Source organism: Balaenoptera ricei, chromosome X (assembly GCF_028023285.1).
Source record: "Balaenoptera ricei isolate mBalRic1 chromosome X, mBalRic1.hap2, whole genome shotgun sequence".
Lineage (NCBI taxonomy): Eukaryota > Metazoa > Chordata > Mammalia > Artiodactyla > Balaenopteridae > Balaenoptera > Balaenoptera ricei.
The window spans coordinates 55,065,834-55,082,318 of record NC_082660.1 but is presented as its reverse complement, the minus strand read 5'-3'; the positions used below and the strand labels follow the sequence as shown (position 1 = coordinate 55,082,318).

The following is a 16,485-nucleotide window of genomic DNA, read 5'->3' as shown; positions in this document are numbered from 1 at the left end:
TTGGTAGTTTGATGGGGATTGCATTGAATCTATAGATTGCTTTGGGTAATATAATTATTTTCACAATGTTGATTCTTCCAATCCAATAACATGGTATACCTCTCCATCTGTTTTTATCGTCTTTAATTTCTTTCATCAGTGTCTTATAGTTTTCTGCATACGGGTCTTTTGTCTCCTTAGGTAGGTTTATTCCTAGATATTTTATTATTTTCGTTGCAATGGTAAGTGGGAGTATTTCCTTAAATTCTCTTTCAGATTTTTCATCCTTAGTGTATAGGAATGCAAGAGATTTCTGTGCATTGATTTTGTATCCTGCCACTTTACCAAATTCAGTGATTAGTTCTAGTAGTTTTCTGGTAGCAACTTTAGGATTCTCTATGTATAGTATCATGTCATCTGCAAACAGTGACAGCTTTACTTCTTCTTTTCTGATTTTGATTACTTTTATTTCTTTTTCTTCTCTGATTGCTGTGGCTAAAACTTCCAAAACTATGTTGAATAATAGTGGTGAGAGTGGACCACTTTGTCTTGTTCCTGATCTTAGAGGAAATGGTTTTACTTTTTCACCATTGAGAACGATATTGACTGTGGGTTTGTCATATATGTCCTTTATTATGTTGAGATAAGTTTCCTCTATGCCTGCTTTCTGGAGGGTTTTTATCATAAATGGGTCTTGAATTTTGCCAAAAGCTTTTTCTGCATAGATTGAGATGATCATATGGTTTTTCTCCTTCAATTTGTTAATATGGTGTATTATGTTGATTGATTTGCATATATTGAAGAAGCCTTGCATTCCTGGGATAAACCCCACTTGATCATAGTGTATGATCCTTTTAATGTGCTGTAGGATTCTGTTTGCTAGTGTTTTGTTGAGGATTTTTGCATGTATGTTCATCAGTGATATTGGCCTGTAGTTTTCTTTCTTTGTGACATCTTTGTCTGGCTTTGGTATCAGAGTGATGGTGGCCTCGTAGAATGAGTTTGGGAGTGTTACTCCCTCTGCTATATTTTGGAAGAGTTTGAGAAGGATAGGTGTTAGCTCTTCTCTCAATGTTTGATAGAATTCACCTGTGAAGCCATCTGGTCCTGGGCTTTTGTTTGTTGGAACATTTCTAATCACAGTCTCAATTTCAGTGCTTGTGATTGGTCTGTTTGTATTTTCTATTTCTTCCTTATTCAGTCCGAAAAGATTGTGCTTTTCTAAGAATTTGTCGATTTCTTCCAGGTTGTCCATTCTATTGGCATATAGTTGCTTGTACTAATCTCTCATGATTCTTTGTATTTCTGGAGTGTCAGCTGTTACTTCTCCTTTTTCATTTCTAATTCTATTAATTTGAGTCTTCTCTGTTTTGTTCTTGATGAGTCTGGCTAATGGTTTAGGAATTTTTTTAATCTTCTCAAAGAACCAGCTTTTAGTTTTATTGATCTTTACTATTGTTTCCTTCATTTATTTCTGATCTGATCTTTATGATTTCTTTTCTTCTGCTAACTTTGGGTTTTTTTTTTCTTCTTTCTCTAATTGGTACAAGTATAAGGTTAGGTTGTTTATTTGAGACGTTTCTTGTTTCTTGAGGTAGGAGTGTATTGCTATAATCTTCCCTCTTAGAACTACTTTTGCTGCATCTGATAGGTTTTGGGTTATCGTGTTTTTATTGTCATTTGTTTCATGGTATTTTTTGTTTTCCTCATTGATTTGTTCAGTGATCTCTTGGTTATTAAGTAGTGTATTGTTAGCCTCCATGTGTTTGTATTTTTTACAGATTTTTTTCCTGTAATTGATATCTAATTTCAAAGCATTGTTGTGGGAAAAGATACTTGATACAATTTCAAATTTCTTAAATTTACCAATGCTTGATTTGTGACCCAAGATATGATCTACCCTGGAGAATGTTCCATGAGCACTTGAGAAGAAAGTGTATTTTGTTGTTTTTGGATGGGATGTCCTATAAATATCAATTAAGTCTATCTGTTTTAATGTATCATTTAAAGCTTGTGTTTCCTTATTTACTTTCATTTTGGATGAACTGTCCATTGTTGAAAGTGAGGTTTTAGAGTCCCCTACTGTGATTGTGTTACTGTCAATTTCCCCTTTCATGGCTGTTAGCATTTGCGTTATGTATTGGGGTGTTCCTGTGTTGGGTGCATAAATATTTACAGTTGTTATATCTTCTTCTTGGATTTTTCCCTTGGTCATTATGTAGTGTCCTTATTTGTCTCTTGTAATAGTCTTTATTTTAAAGTCTATTTTGTCTGATATGAGAATTGCTACTCCAGCTTTCTTTTGATTTCCATTTGCATGGAATATCTTTTTCCATCCCTTCACTTTCAGTCTGTATGTGTCCCTAGGTCTGAAGTGGGTCTCATGTAGATTGCATATATATGGGTCTTGTTTTTGTATCTATTCATCCTATGTCTTTTGTTTGGATCATTTAATCCATTTACATTTAAGGTAGTTATCCATATGTTTGTTCCTATTACCATTTTCTTAATTGTTTTGGGTTTGTTGTTGTAGGTCTTTTCCTTTTCTTGTGTCTCCTGACTAGAGAAGTTCCTTTAGCATTTGTTGTAAAGCTGGTTTGGTGGTGCTGAGTTCTCTTCGCTCTTGCTGGTCTTTAAAGATTTTAATTTCTCCATCGACTCTGGATGAGATCTTTGCTTGGTAGAGTAATCTTGGTTGTAGGCTTTTCCCTTTCATCACTTTAAATATGTCTGCCACTCCCTCCTGGCTTGCAGAGTTTCTGCTGAGGGATCAGCTGTTAATGACACTGGGATTCCCTTGTATGTTATTTGTTGCTTTTCCATTGCTGCTCTTAATATTTCTTCTTTGTATTTAATTTTTGATAGTTTGATTAATATGTGTCTTGGCATGTTTCTCCTTGGATGTATTCTTTTTATGTTTCTTTTTTCTTCACACACACACACTGTATTTTATTTTTACAAGAGATAAATAGACTGACACCAAGCATCCTTGGATGTATTCTGTATTGGACTCTGTGTGCTTCCTGGACTTGATTATTTCCTTTCCCATATTAGGGAAGTTTTCAACTATAATCTCTTCAAATATTTTCTCAGGCCCTTTCTTTTTCTCTTCTTCTTCTGGGGCGCCCATAATTCTAATGTTGGTGTGTTTAATGTTGTCCCAGTGGTCTCTGAGACTGTCCTTAATTCTTTTCATTCTTTTTTCTTTATTCTTCTTTGTAGTGGTTATTTCCACTATTTTATCTTCCAGGTCACTTATCCGTTCTTCTGCCTCAGTTTTTCTGCTATTGATCTCTTCTAGAGAATTTTTAATTTCATTTTTTTGTTGTTCATCATTGTTTGTTTGCTCTTTAGTTCTTCTAGGTCCTTGTTAAACGTTTCTTGTATTTTCTCCATTCTATTTACAAGATTTTGGATCATCTCTACTCTCATTACTCTGAATTCTTTTTCAGGTAGACTGCTGATTTCCTCTTGATTTGTTTTTTCTGGTGGTTTTTACCTTGCTCCTTCATCTGCTGTGTGTTTCTCTGTCTTCTCATTTTGCTTAACTTACTATTTTTGGGGTCTCCTTCTCGCAGGCTGCAGGTTCATATTTCCCGTTGTTTTTGGTGTGTGCCTCCAGTGGCTAAGCTTCTTTCAGTTCATTGTGTAGGCTTCCTGGTGGAGGGGACTAGTGCCTGTCTTCTGGTAGATGAGACTGGATCTTGTCTGTCTAGTGGGCAGGACCACATCTGGTGGTGTGTTTTGTGGTGTCTGTGACCTTATTGTGATTTTAGGCCCCCTCTCTTAATGGGTGGGGTTGTGTTCCTGTCTTGCTACTTGTTTGGCATAGGTGTCTAGCACTGTAGCTTGCTCGTCGTTGAGTGGGGCTGGGTCTTAGCATTGAGATGGAGATCTCTGGGAGAGCTTTCACCATTTGAAAGTACATGGAGTCTGGGCGTTTCCTTTAGACAAATGTCCTGAAATTGGCTCTCCCACTTCAGAGGCACAGGCCTGATACCTGGCCAGAGCACCAAGACCCTGTTATCCACACGGCCAAGTACGTGGGGAGTTTTTTGCCTTTTGGGAAGTCTGAGGTCTTTTTCCAGCATTCTGTTGGTGTTCTGTAGTAGTTGTTCCACATGTAGATGTATTTCTGATGTATTTGTGGGGAGGAAGTTTGTCTCCATGTCTTACTCCTCCGCCATCTTGAAGGTCTCCCCAGCTGACTGATTTTTAACAAGGTGCAAAAGCAATTTAACGATGGAAAGAGAGTCTTTTCAACAAATGATACTGGAACAACTGCGGCAGGCTCTACGAGTACATGAAGATTCCCGTAGCCCAAAGCCAACAGCCACCTCTTTGTCTCCACCTGTCCGGCTCCGAGGAGGAAATGGGCAACCCTGGTACTGGCCCTGTTTTAAGAGTTTGAGACATAGCAGTGGACAAAACAAAATCTTTCTTTAACACATGGTCTTTTATCTTTCAAGTAACCTTCAGTCCAATAACAAAGATATAAGGTGGGTATAAAATGTTACATAAGAACATAAAAAAGTGTGATAAATATCATTAAAGTGTTAGAGGAATGAATATGTACTATATGACAAACTGTGTAGTTTGTCTTTAGACAACAACAAAAAATACAACTGTATATAAATTTTAGGTATATGATAATGCCCCCTAGTCCTTGCTCTCTCACTAGGCCCCAAGTCCTGAACCAAGAATTATATTATTCCGTGATGACATTGGGCTTTTAACATACAGTAAGAGAGAGAGGCTCAGCCCTGGCCTAAAACCTGGAGATAGAACAGTAAACAATCTAAACAAAATCCCTGCTCTCTTAGAGCATATATCCTAATGGGAAGAGGAAGACAGCCACCACCACATTTATATCCCTGGCCTTTAGGCCTTATATTGTCTCATCGTGATTTGGAAATATTTCACAACTTTTTATTCAGACATAGCAAAGTTTTACTCTAGTTCTATCTCTGTTTTAGAGGTTAAGTGTACAGCAGTGAGCAAAATATGGAACTATGTTTCAGTGGGAGGAAGACAGAAAAAAAGATCAATGTAGAATTCTGTGTTCACCAACTATGCCTTTACCCCCTAAATTTCTGGACTCCTCGACTAGAACCAAGTTTCAGACTATTCCATGATAATATTGATATCATACCTGGTTGCTTTGAGTCAGAGGGAGGCTCAACCTTGACCAAGCAGTGAACAAAACTGCCAAAGTCTCTATTCTCTTGAAACTTACATTCATTCTATTGGGAAGAGCCAGACAGTCATCCCTTTCTCCTTGGACCACCAGTCTAGAATCAGGTCTTATATTGTTCCTTGGTGATATCAGATTTCTCTCATATTCTTACACTAAATCAGAGACAGGACCGCACAATGGTCATGACACTGTTTTAGGAGAGGAAAATAGCCAGAAACAAAATCCTTGCTCTCATAGTGCTTACAGCTTACATCATGCTGGGTGGAGATAGATTCCCATCTTCTTCCTCCCAACACACTTTATACATACGTCAGGCTGTGATGATTGCTTTGAAAAAAGGTAAAGTAGGGTAAGTAAAGTGACAGAATGGTGTCTTGGGCATGCTATTCTATATATATGGATAGAGAAGTCCTCTCAGAACAGACAACATTTGAGTAAACACCTGAATAAAGTGAGGGTGCAAACCATGTTACTGATGCCTTCAGATATAATGTGCCAGGAGGTTTGTGATAGCAGCCTAGTGTGGCCAGATTGGAAGTGAGCAAGGAGGAGAATGAGAGGAGACGAGATCAGAGAGTTTGTCAAGGGCCAGATCCATGTACAAATCTTATGGACCACTGTAAAGCATTTGGAATTTATTCTCAGCGAGATAGGAGATCATTTGTTTTGAGCAAAAATATGAAAAGTGTCCCAGTTTCACTCATTAAATAATCTGATTTAAAATACCTCCTTCATCATCAAACAAGATCTCACTTGTGCTTTGTCTCCTTTGCTCCATTGGACTATGGGTCTTCTTTTCTCTTTGACATCCCTGGAGAACCCACCACTTCTACTGTATCCATGCCCTGGCTCTGCCAGCTTGCTAACTCTGACTCCCGGCTTCTTCAGATAAGGAGATTGAAGAGAGATGAAGTCAAAATGAGTATTCAAGCTTGCATACCTCCAGAATTCCACCAGACAGTCTTGAATGATGTGGTAAAAATGTCAGAGACTGGAACAAAGGATTCTAGCTGAATGGTTGCAACAGAAATTCACACAGAAATTTGTAAGCTAATAATTTTTAGAAATGAATGTTAAGGAGCATTGTGAAGAAGAATTAATATTGCGGCTGATTAACTATGTAAGGAAAGACCTCTGGATTATGATTTATCTGTGGAGATAAGAGAGTTAAGGTGTGGGGTGGGGATGGGCAAGATTTTGAGAGAGTGAATTTAAAAGGAAAGAACACAGAATCAAAGGCTAAGCTAGTAAATATAGGTGTAAAATGGTCTTCCGTTTATCTCTTTTAGTCTGTATCCAAACAGGCTCAAACCCTGAGAATGATATGTAAAAGATCTATATTGTCCATTGTTTGGACAAAATCTTTTTTATAAAGGTAGAGAAAAATTATCAATAAATTGGCTCATTAATTTCCTGAACTAATTAATTCTGTTTCTGGATTTACTCATGACTGCTTAAACTATATTCAGGGCTTTTGAAAATGAAAAGAATTCATGTTTTCTTTCCTTCACTTATTTTCCACATCCACCCTTCATTAAGTATTCATAACATAAAGAATATAGCCTCGTTTTTAAAGACATCTTCCAAATTATTCCCAAAGAAAGCTACATACATATGTGTTTCTCACAAATCAGGCTTTCTGCTGTAATTACTTTGATTAGTACTTGGTTACTTTATCTTTCATTTATTCATAGAATGAAACAAAATGTGCAAGACATTTTTCTAGAGGGTATGTTGGAATATCATTATGAATAACACATAGTCTTTTATCCTTCAAGTAGCCTTCAGACTAATAAGGTGTGTATAAAACTGTACAAAACAAAGTAAAAGGAATGTGATAAGTATCATTAAAGTGTTAGAGGGGTGCATATGCACCATGTGAATTCAGATGTATTAGTGTATAGTCAGGGTTCTCCAGAGAAACAAAACCAATAAGATTCATTCATTCATTCCTTCATTCATTGTAAGAATTATCTCATGTGATTATAGAGGCCAAGAAGTCCCATGACGTCTTTCTTGGTTGTAGAAGGTTCAGATGCAACAATAATTCATGTTAGACAATTCATGTTAGAAGGAATATCTTGACTTGACCCCTAGAAATTTCACTGAAGTAGAAGGCCCCTGAATTTTAGTTGGATTTATTTCTCACCCTCTAACATGCAAATGTCTTACTAATGAATATAGAGAAGTTGCTACTTCTTGATCACTAGGTCCAATCAGCATAATGTCATCAATGTAATGGATTAGTGTGATATTTTGTGGCAGGAAAAGGTGAACAAGGTCCCTGTGAACAAAATTATGACATAGGGATGGAGAGTCGTCATACCGTCTCAGGTAGGACAATGAAGGTGTATTGCTGGCCTTACTAGTTGAAAGCAAACTACTTCTGGAGGACCATATGGACAAGAATGGAGGAAAAAATCATTTATTAGATCAATAGATACACACCAAGTATCAAGGATTATGTTAACTTGCTCAAACAATGAAACCACATCTGGTACATGAGCTTCAATTGGCGTCACCACCTGCTTAAGCTTATGATAATCCACTAACATTCTTCAAGATCTGTCTTCTGCACAGGCCAAATAGGAGAGTTGAATGGGCATGTGCTAGGAATCACTACTCCTGCACATATTAAGTCCTTGATAGTGGCACTAATCTTTGCAGTCCTTCCAAGAATGCAGTATTCCTCTTTTTTTTTTTAATATGGAATGCTTCATGAATCTGTGTGACATCCTTGTGCAGGGACCATGCTAATCTTCTCTGTATCTCTCCAATTCTAGTATATGTGCCGCCGAAGCGAGCACAAATAAATATTCCTCTTAATTTACTAGTTTCTCATTTAGAGGCAATTCTAATGGCTTCCACTTAGTCTTTCCACCTTTATATTCCTCATTCCACAGATCAGGAAACCTATGTGGGGATTCTGCCAACTGCTAAGTATGTCTATTCTAATAATGCATTCTGGAACTGGGGAAGTAATCAGGGGATGAGTTCAGGAACACACTGGGCCCATTGTTAGACAGATCTGAACTAAAACTCCATTGTTCACCTGACCTTCATTAGTGGTTCTTTTGGAGCGTAGTATACTTCCTCATGGGTCATAATGTGTATCTCACTTTCAGGAGCCTGTTAGCACTTGTGTCTAGTTGTTAGTCTAGAAGCAAAAGTGGGTGATGGAGGTGGATCCTTAGGAAAATCAGCATGGCAACTATCTCAAAGGAGGTCATTGTCATTTCCTCAAGCCGTCCAAGTTAATCCTCTCAGATAGAGGTGGAAAGGCTTATTCTACTGTTGGTGGGGAGATCGATACCACAGGGGATGGGGATTCCCCTTCCACTGGGAATCAGGAGGTCACTTCCACTGAGATTGTATAGGCAACTTCCACTGGGAACGGGGAGGCCTCTTCCACTAGCAATAAAAACTCATCAGGATTTAAAGGTTCAATGTCTCCAGCTTCATGAGATCTTCCCACACATTCCAATCTCAATTTACAGGATACTATTATTTCCCAGTATATGACCTCACTTTAACAGTAGACAAGGCTGGGAGTTCAACTAACACTCTAATTTAGCCAATACAAGATGAAGTTTTGCACATAATTTTCAACAATTTCAGCCCTCTGACTACAGGAAATAAGGGACTTCTTCAGGGTACACATAGAAGATCTTAGGTTGTTATGCACCTCTTGAACTGAAATTTGAGTCCCTGAGCTCATTCTTTTCTTTCACCACTTTATCTAGAAACATTAGGGGTAGTCAGTTTTCTAAAAATGTTTGAAAGCTTCATATATATTATCTCATTATCTTATTTAAATCTAATCAGATTAGAGAGTCAATTCCAGAAACCCCAGAACAGTTTCAGAAAACTCATATTTAAAATTATTTTACTCTTTAACCACTCTCTGTACCAAAATCTATTTTACTCAGAGATCTCCAGAGGAAAAAAAACCCAATAAGACATTTATTTGTTTATCTATTTATTTATTCATTCATTCATTTATTCATTTATTTATTTATTATAGGAATTGTTTAAAGTGATTACAGAGGCCGAGAAGTCCCACAATCTACTGTCTACAATACAGAGACCCAGGAAATCCAGTGGTATAATTCAGTCTGAGTCTGAAGACCAGAGAACCAGGGAGCCAGAGGTTTAAGTCACAGACCGAGTTTTAAGGCCTGAAAATGAAGAGCATCAATGTCTGATGGGGAGAAGATGGATGTCCCAGCTCAGGCAGAGAGAACAAATTTGCCCATCCTCTTCCTCATTGTTCTACTCAGGACCTCAATAGATTGGATGTTTCCCAACAGCATTGATGATGGTGATCTTCATTACTCAGTCTAGCAATTCAAATGCTAATCTCTTCCATAAATACCCACAAAGATCCACCCAGAAATAATGTTTTACCAGATATCTGGGCATCCCTTAGGCCAGTCAAGTTGACACATTAAAATTAATCATAACAGCAAGTAAAGGAGTTTCTCATTGATGCTTGCATAGTCCTGACATGGCAAGTTATATATACTTTTTAGAAATGTATAATTACATATATTATAAAGCATAGATCTTCAGTGTATAACTCCCTGACTTTCAACACATGCATATACCCGTGTAACCTGTAACACTATCAATATTTCCATAATTTCAGAAAGTTCCCTGATGTCTAGTCATAATCAGTTACCTGCCATCATCTGACCAGCCCCTTTTCTGATCTTTTTCCACCACAGATTAATTTTGCCAGTTTTAGAACTTATATAAATGGAATGATACATATATAGTATAGTATTGAGTCTGGCTTGTTTCACTGAGCATTTATGTTTTTGAAATTTATGTATGTTGAAGCAGATATCAGTAATTTGTTCCTTTTGATTTTATAATATCCCATTGTATAAATATATCACAATTTGTTTATCCATTTCCCATTACTGGATATTTATATTGTTTCAAGTTTTCATTAGGTATAAGCACACCTAAGCCCTAAGGATAAGATGCTATGAACTTTTCTGTACAAGTATTTATGTAGTCATATTTTTTTCATGGGTAAATGTATAGGTGTTTAATGGCTATGTTGTATTGTAAATGTATGTTTAACATTTTAAGCACTGACACACTGTTTTCCAAAGTACTTTTATAATTTCATACATATACTAGCCAAGTCTGAGAGTTCCAGTTGCTCTATATCCTTGTTAGTCATTAATTTTAAGCATTACAGTGGATATGTAGTTGTGTCTTTTTTTTTTGGAAAGATTAAAGATTTTTAGTTGCAGTAAAAAAATATATATCACAAAATTTGCCATTCTAACCATTTTTATGTACAATTCAATGACATTAATTACACAATTCACACAATTATGCAGCCTTCACCACTATCTGTCTCCAAAACTTTTTATCATCCTCAAACAGAAACTCTGTAACCACTCAACAGTAACACCTTATTATCCCCTCTCCCCAGCCCCTGGTAAGCTCTAACATACTTTCTGTCTCTATGAATTTTCCTATTCTAGATACTTCATAAAAGTGGAATCATACAATATTTGTCCTTTATAGTCTGGTTAGTTTCACTTAGCATGTTTATAAGGGTGATATATGTATCAGAACTTCATTCCCATTTATGGTTAAATAATATCCTATTATATATATATATATATATATATATATATATATATATACACATACAACATTTTGTTTATCCATTTATTTGTTGATGGACACTTGGGTTAGTTCTACCTTTTGATTCCTGTGAATAATGCTGCAATGAATATTTATATACAAGTATCTATTTTTAATTCCTCTGAGTATTATACGTAGGAGTGGATGGCTAGGTCAAACATTTCCATAGAGGCTGTATCCTTTTACACCCCCACCAGCAACATATGAAGATTGCAATGTCTCCATGTTCTCATGAACACTTTTTTTTCTTTCTTTTAAATTACAGCCATCTTACTAAGTGTGAAAAGATTTTGTAAGTGTGAAACTTATTTTGGTTTTGGTTTGCATTTTGCTAATAACTAAGAATGTTGAACATTTATTCAGTGCTAATTGGTTATTTGTATATCTTCTTTGGAGAAGTGTCTATACAAGCCCTTTGCCTATTTTAAATTGTTTTCCTTTTTGTTGTTGAATTTTAAGATTTCTTTATATATTTCAGATATTAAACCCGATTTTTTGTGTGCTGAACTTGTGGTAGTTTACAACTTTGTTGTATTTGTTAAATAGTCGTAATACCTTTCTTGTGGATTCTTTGAAATTTTCTAATACAGGTATGTCATCTAGAATAGAAATTACCTTTACTTTCCAATTCAGATGCCACTTACTTATTTTACTTGTCTAACCAGTCTGGGTAGAACTTTCAGTAAATTGTTCAATAGCAATGGTGAAAGCAAGCATTCCATTAATTCATTTGCGTTAATTTGTCTGTATGATGTAAGATAGTGGTCTACTTACAGTATTTTGCATGTGACTGTCCAGTTTTCCCAACACCATTTATTGAAGATACTTTCCATTCTCCATTGTATGTTCTTTGCTCCTTTATCATAGATTAATTGACCATAAGTGCGTGGGTTTATTTCTGGGCTCTCAATTTTGTTCTATTGGTCAGTGTGTTTGTTTTTCTGCCAATACCATGCTATTTTCATTATTGTATCTTTGAAGTATAATTTGAAATCAGGGAGTGTGATACCTCTAGCTTTTTCCTTTTGTTCTCAGGATTGCTTTGGCTATTTGGGGTCTTTTGTGATACCATATAAATTTCAGGAATTTTAATTCTATTTCTGTGAAAAATGTCATTGGGATTTTCACAGGGATCACATTGAATATGGAGATTGCTTTAGGTAATATGGACATTTTAACAATATTAATTCTTCCAATCCATGAGCATAGAAAAGATTTTCCATTTCTTTGTGTCTTCAATTTATTTCAAAAATGTCTTATTATTTTCAATGTACAGGTTCTTTACCTCCTTGGTTAAATTTATTCTTTATGTTCAAGTTCAAAATAGGATTGTTTCCTTAATTTCTCTTTCTCTTTTTACTGTATACAAGCACAGCAGATTTTTTTATTATTCATTTTATAACCTGCAAGTTTATTGTATTCATTTGTTCATACTAATCTATTACAATTTTTGTATTTCTGTGGTATCAATTGTAACTAATTTTTCATTTCGGATTTTCTTCATTTGAGCCTTTTCTCTCTTTCTTTTAGACAGTCTAGATAAAATTTTGTCAATTTTACCTTTTCAAAGAATCAGCTATAGAACAAACAAAACCCAAAGTTAGTCGAAGGAAAGAAATCATAAAGATCAGAGCAGAAATAAATGAAATAGAAACGAAGAAAACAACAGCAAAGATCAATAAAACTAAAAACTGGTTCTTTGAGAAAAAGAAAATTGATAAACTTTATACCAGACTCATCAAGAAATAAAGGGAGATGACTCAAATCAGATTAGACATGAAAAAGGAGAAGTTACAACTGACACCATAGGAATACAAAGTATCATAAAAGATTACTACAAGCAAGTATATGCCAATAAGATGGACAACCTGGAAGAAATGGACAAATTCTTAGAAAAGCACAACGTTGCAAGACTGAACCAAGAAGAAATAGAAAATATGAACAGACCAATCACAAGTAATGAAATTGAAACTGTGATTGAAAATCTTCCACCAAACAAAATCCAGGACCAGATGGCTTCACAGGTGAATTCTATAAAACATTTAGAGAAGAGTTAACACCTATCCTTCTCAAACTCTTGCAAAAAATTGCAGATGATGGAACACACCCAAACTCATTCTGCGAGGCTACCATTACCCTGATGCCAAAATCAGACAAAGATATCACAAAAAAGAAAACTAGAGGCCAATATTACTGATGCACATAGACGTAAATATCCTCAACAAAATACTAGCAAACAGAATCCAACAATATATTAAAAGTTTCATACACCATGAGCAAGTGAGATTTACTCCAGGGATGCAAGGATTCTTCAATATATGCAAATCAATCAATGTGATACACTATATTAATAAATTAAAGAATAAAAACCATATGATCATCTCAGTAGACGCAGAAAAAGCTTTTGACAAAATCCAACACCCATTTATGATAAAAACCGTCCAGAAAGTGGGCATAGAGGGAACCTACCTCAACATAATAAAGGCCATATATGACAAACCCACAGCAAACATCATTCTCAATGGTGAAAAACCAAAAGCATTTCCTCTAAGAACAGGAACGAGACAAGTATGTCCACTCTTGCCACTATTATTCAACATAGTTTTGGAAGTCCTAGCCATGGCACTCAGAGAAGAAAAGAAATAAATCCAAATTGGAAAAGAAGAAGTAAAACTGTCACTGTTTGCAGATTACATGATACTATACATAGAAAATACGAAAGATGTTACCAGAAAAATACCAGAGCTAATCAAAGAATTTGGTAAAGTTGCAGGATACAAAATAAATACACGGAAATCTCTTGCATTCTTATACACTAACAATGAAGGGGGGTAAAGAGAAATTAAGGAAACAATCCCATGTACCATAGCAACAAAAAGAATAAAATACCTAGGAATAAACCTACGTAAGGATGAAAAAGAGCTATACTCAGAAAACTATAAAACACTGATGAAAGAAATCAAAGATGGCATAAACAGATGGAGAGATATACCATGTTCTTGGATTGGAAAAATCAGTATTGTGAAAATGACTATACCACCCAAAGCAATCTAAAGACTCAATGCAATTCCTGTCAAATTACCAATGGCATTTTCAACAAAACTAGAACAAAGTTTTTTTCAATTTGTATGGAAACACAAAAGACCCTGAAGAGGCAAAGCAATCTTGAGAAAGAAAAATGGAGCTGGAGGAATCAGGCTCCCTGACTTCAGACTAAACTACAAAGCTACAGGAATCAAGTCAGTATGGTACTGGCACAAAAATAGAAATATAGATCAATCGAACAGGATAGAAAGCCCAGAGGCAAAGCCACGCACCTATGCTCACCTAATCTATGACAAAAGAGGCAAGAATATGCAATGGAGAAAAGACAGCCTCTTCAATAAGTGGTGCTGGGAAAACTGGACAGCTACATGTCAAAGATTGAAATTAGAACACTCCCTAACACCGTACACAAAATAAACTCCAAATGGATTAAAGATCTAAAAGTAAGACCAGACACTCTAAAACTCTTAGAGGAAAACAAAGGCCAAACACTCTTTGACAGAAGTCACGGCAAGATCTTTTTGACCCACCTCCTAGAGTAATGAAAATTGAAATAAAAATAAACAAATGAGACATAAATAAACTTAAAAACTTTTGCACAGCAAAGGACACCATAAACAAGACAAAAATACAACCCTCAGAATGAGAGAAAATATTTGTAAATGAAGCAACTGACACAGGATTAATCTCCAAAATATACAAGCTGCTCATACAGCTCAATATCACAAAAACAAACAACCCAATCCAAAAATGGGCAGAAGACCTAAATAGACATTTCTCCAGAGAAGACACATAGATGGCCAACAAACACATGAAAAGATGCTCAGCATCACTAATTATTAGAGAAATGCAAATCAAAACCACAATGAGGTATCACCTCACACTGGTCAGAATGGCCATCATCAAAAAATCTACAGGCAATAAATGCTGGAGAGGGTGTGGAGAAAAGGGAACCTTCATACACTGTTGGTTGGAATGTAAATTGATACAGCCACTATTGAAAACAGTATGGACGTTCCTTAAAAAACTAAAAAGGAACTACCATATGATCCAACAACAGTCCCACTATTGAACATATACCCAGAGAAAACCATAATTCAAAAATATGCATGCACCCCTATGTTCATAGCAGCACTATGTACGATAGCCAGGACATGGAAGCAACCTAAATGCCCATCAACAGGGGAATGGATAAAGACGTGGTACATATATACAACTGACAATATTAACAATATTACTCAGCCATAAAATGGAGTGAAATTGGGTCATTTGTAGAGACATGGATGGACCTAGAGAGTGTCATATAGATTGAAGTAAGTCAGAAAGAGAAAAGCAAATATCTTATAATAACGCATATATGTGGAATCTAGAAAAATGGTATAGATGATCTTATTTGCAAAGCAGAATTAGAGACATAGACGTAGAAAACAAATGTATGGATACCAAGGGAAAAGGGGTGGGGAGGGAGGAATTGGGAGACTGGGATTGACACATATACATTATTGATACTACGTATAAAATAGACAACTGATGGGAACACACTGTATAGCGCAGTGAACTCTAGCTAATGCACTGTGGTAACCTAAATGAGAAGGAAGTCCAAAAGTGATGGGATATCTGTGTGTGTATGACTGATTCATTTTGTTGTGCAGTGGAGGCTAACACAACATTGTAAAGCAACCATACTCCAATAAAAATTAATAAAATCCTAATATTATGAGATTTAATCTTTAATGTAAAGGGTATGAGAAAGCCAGAGAACAGATTAAAAAAAAAAGAATCAGGTATAAGTTTCATTGATATTTTCTAGTATCCTTTCAGTTTCTATTTCATTAATTTCTGCTCTGATTTTTATTTCTTTCCTTCTACTGATCTGGGGTTAATTTGTTTTTTTTTTCTATTTCTTTTAGGTATAAGGTTAAATTGTTTATTTGATATTTATCTTGTTTCTTGCAGTAAGCCTGTATTGCTATTAACCCCTCTTAGTACAGCTTTTGCTGCATCTCATAGATTTTGGCATGTCATATTTTCATTTTTAATTGTCTTCAGATATTTTTAAAACTTTCTCTTTTGATTTATTTGTTAACCCAGTAGCATGTTGTTTAGTATCCACATATTTGTGATTTTTCCAGTTTTATTCTTGTACTTGATTTTTATTTTCATACCATTGTTGTTGAAAAAGTTGCTTGATATGATTTCAGTCTTTTTAAATTTATTGAGACATTTTGTGCCCCAACATATAATTGATCCTTGAGAATGTTCCCTGCACACGTGAGAAGAATGTGTATTCTGCTGCTTTTAGATGGAATGTTCTATAAATATGTATTGTCAATTGATCTAATGTTCCATTTAAGGCCATGGTTTCCTTGTTGACTTTCTGTCCGGATGATCTATCTTTTGATGTAAGTGGAGTGTTAAAGTTTCCTACTATTATTGTGTTGCTATCAATTTCTCCCTTTAATGGTGTTAATAATTGCTTTATATATTTTGGTACTTTTATGTTAGGTGCATATATATTAATAAATGCTATGTCTTCTTGACGGATTGTTCCCTTTATCATTATATGACATTCAACTTTGTCTCTTGTTACCTTT

The 16,485-nt window shown here is 35.5% G+C and overlaps 1 long non-coding RNA gene and 1 other non-coding gene across 2 annotated transcripts in view; one reads left to right on the top strand and one right to left on the bottom strand.

Annotated features, from left to right (window-relative positions):
- Positions 1-10,035, top strand: part of LOC132357274 (uncharacterized) — a 238,746-nt gene extending 228,711 nt beyond the window's left edge. The window contains exon 3 of the long non-coding RNA XR_009500190.1: positions 9,201-10,035. This is a non-coding gene — a long non-coding RNA (uncharacterized LOC132357274). The remainder of the gene's footprint in view (positions 1-9,200) is intronic.
- On the bottom strand, positions 7,877-7,983 carry LOC132358115 (U6 spliceosomal RNA). Its single transcript, XR_009500467.1, has one exon. It is a non-coding gene; the product is annotated as a U6 spliceosomal RNA (small nuclear RNA).
- Positions 10,036-16,485: the final 6,450 nt, after the last annotated feature.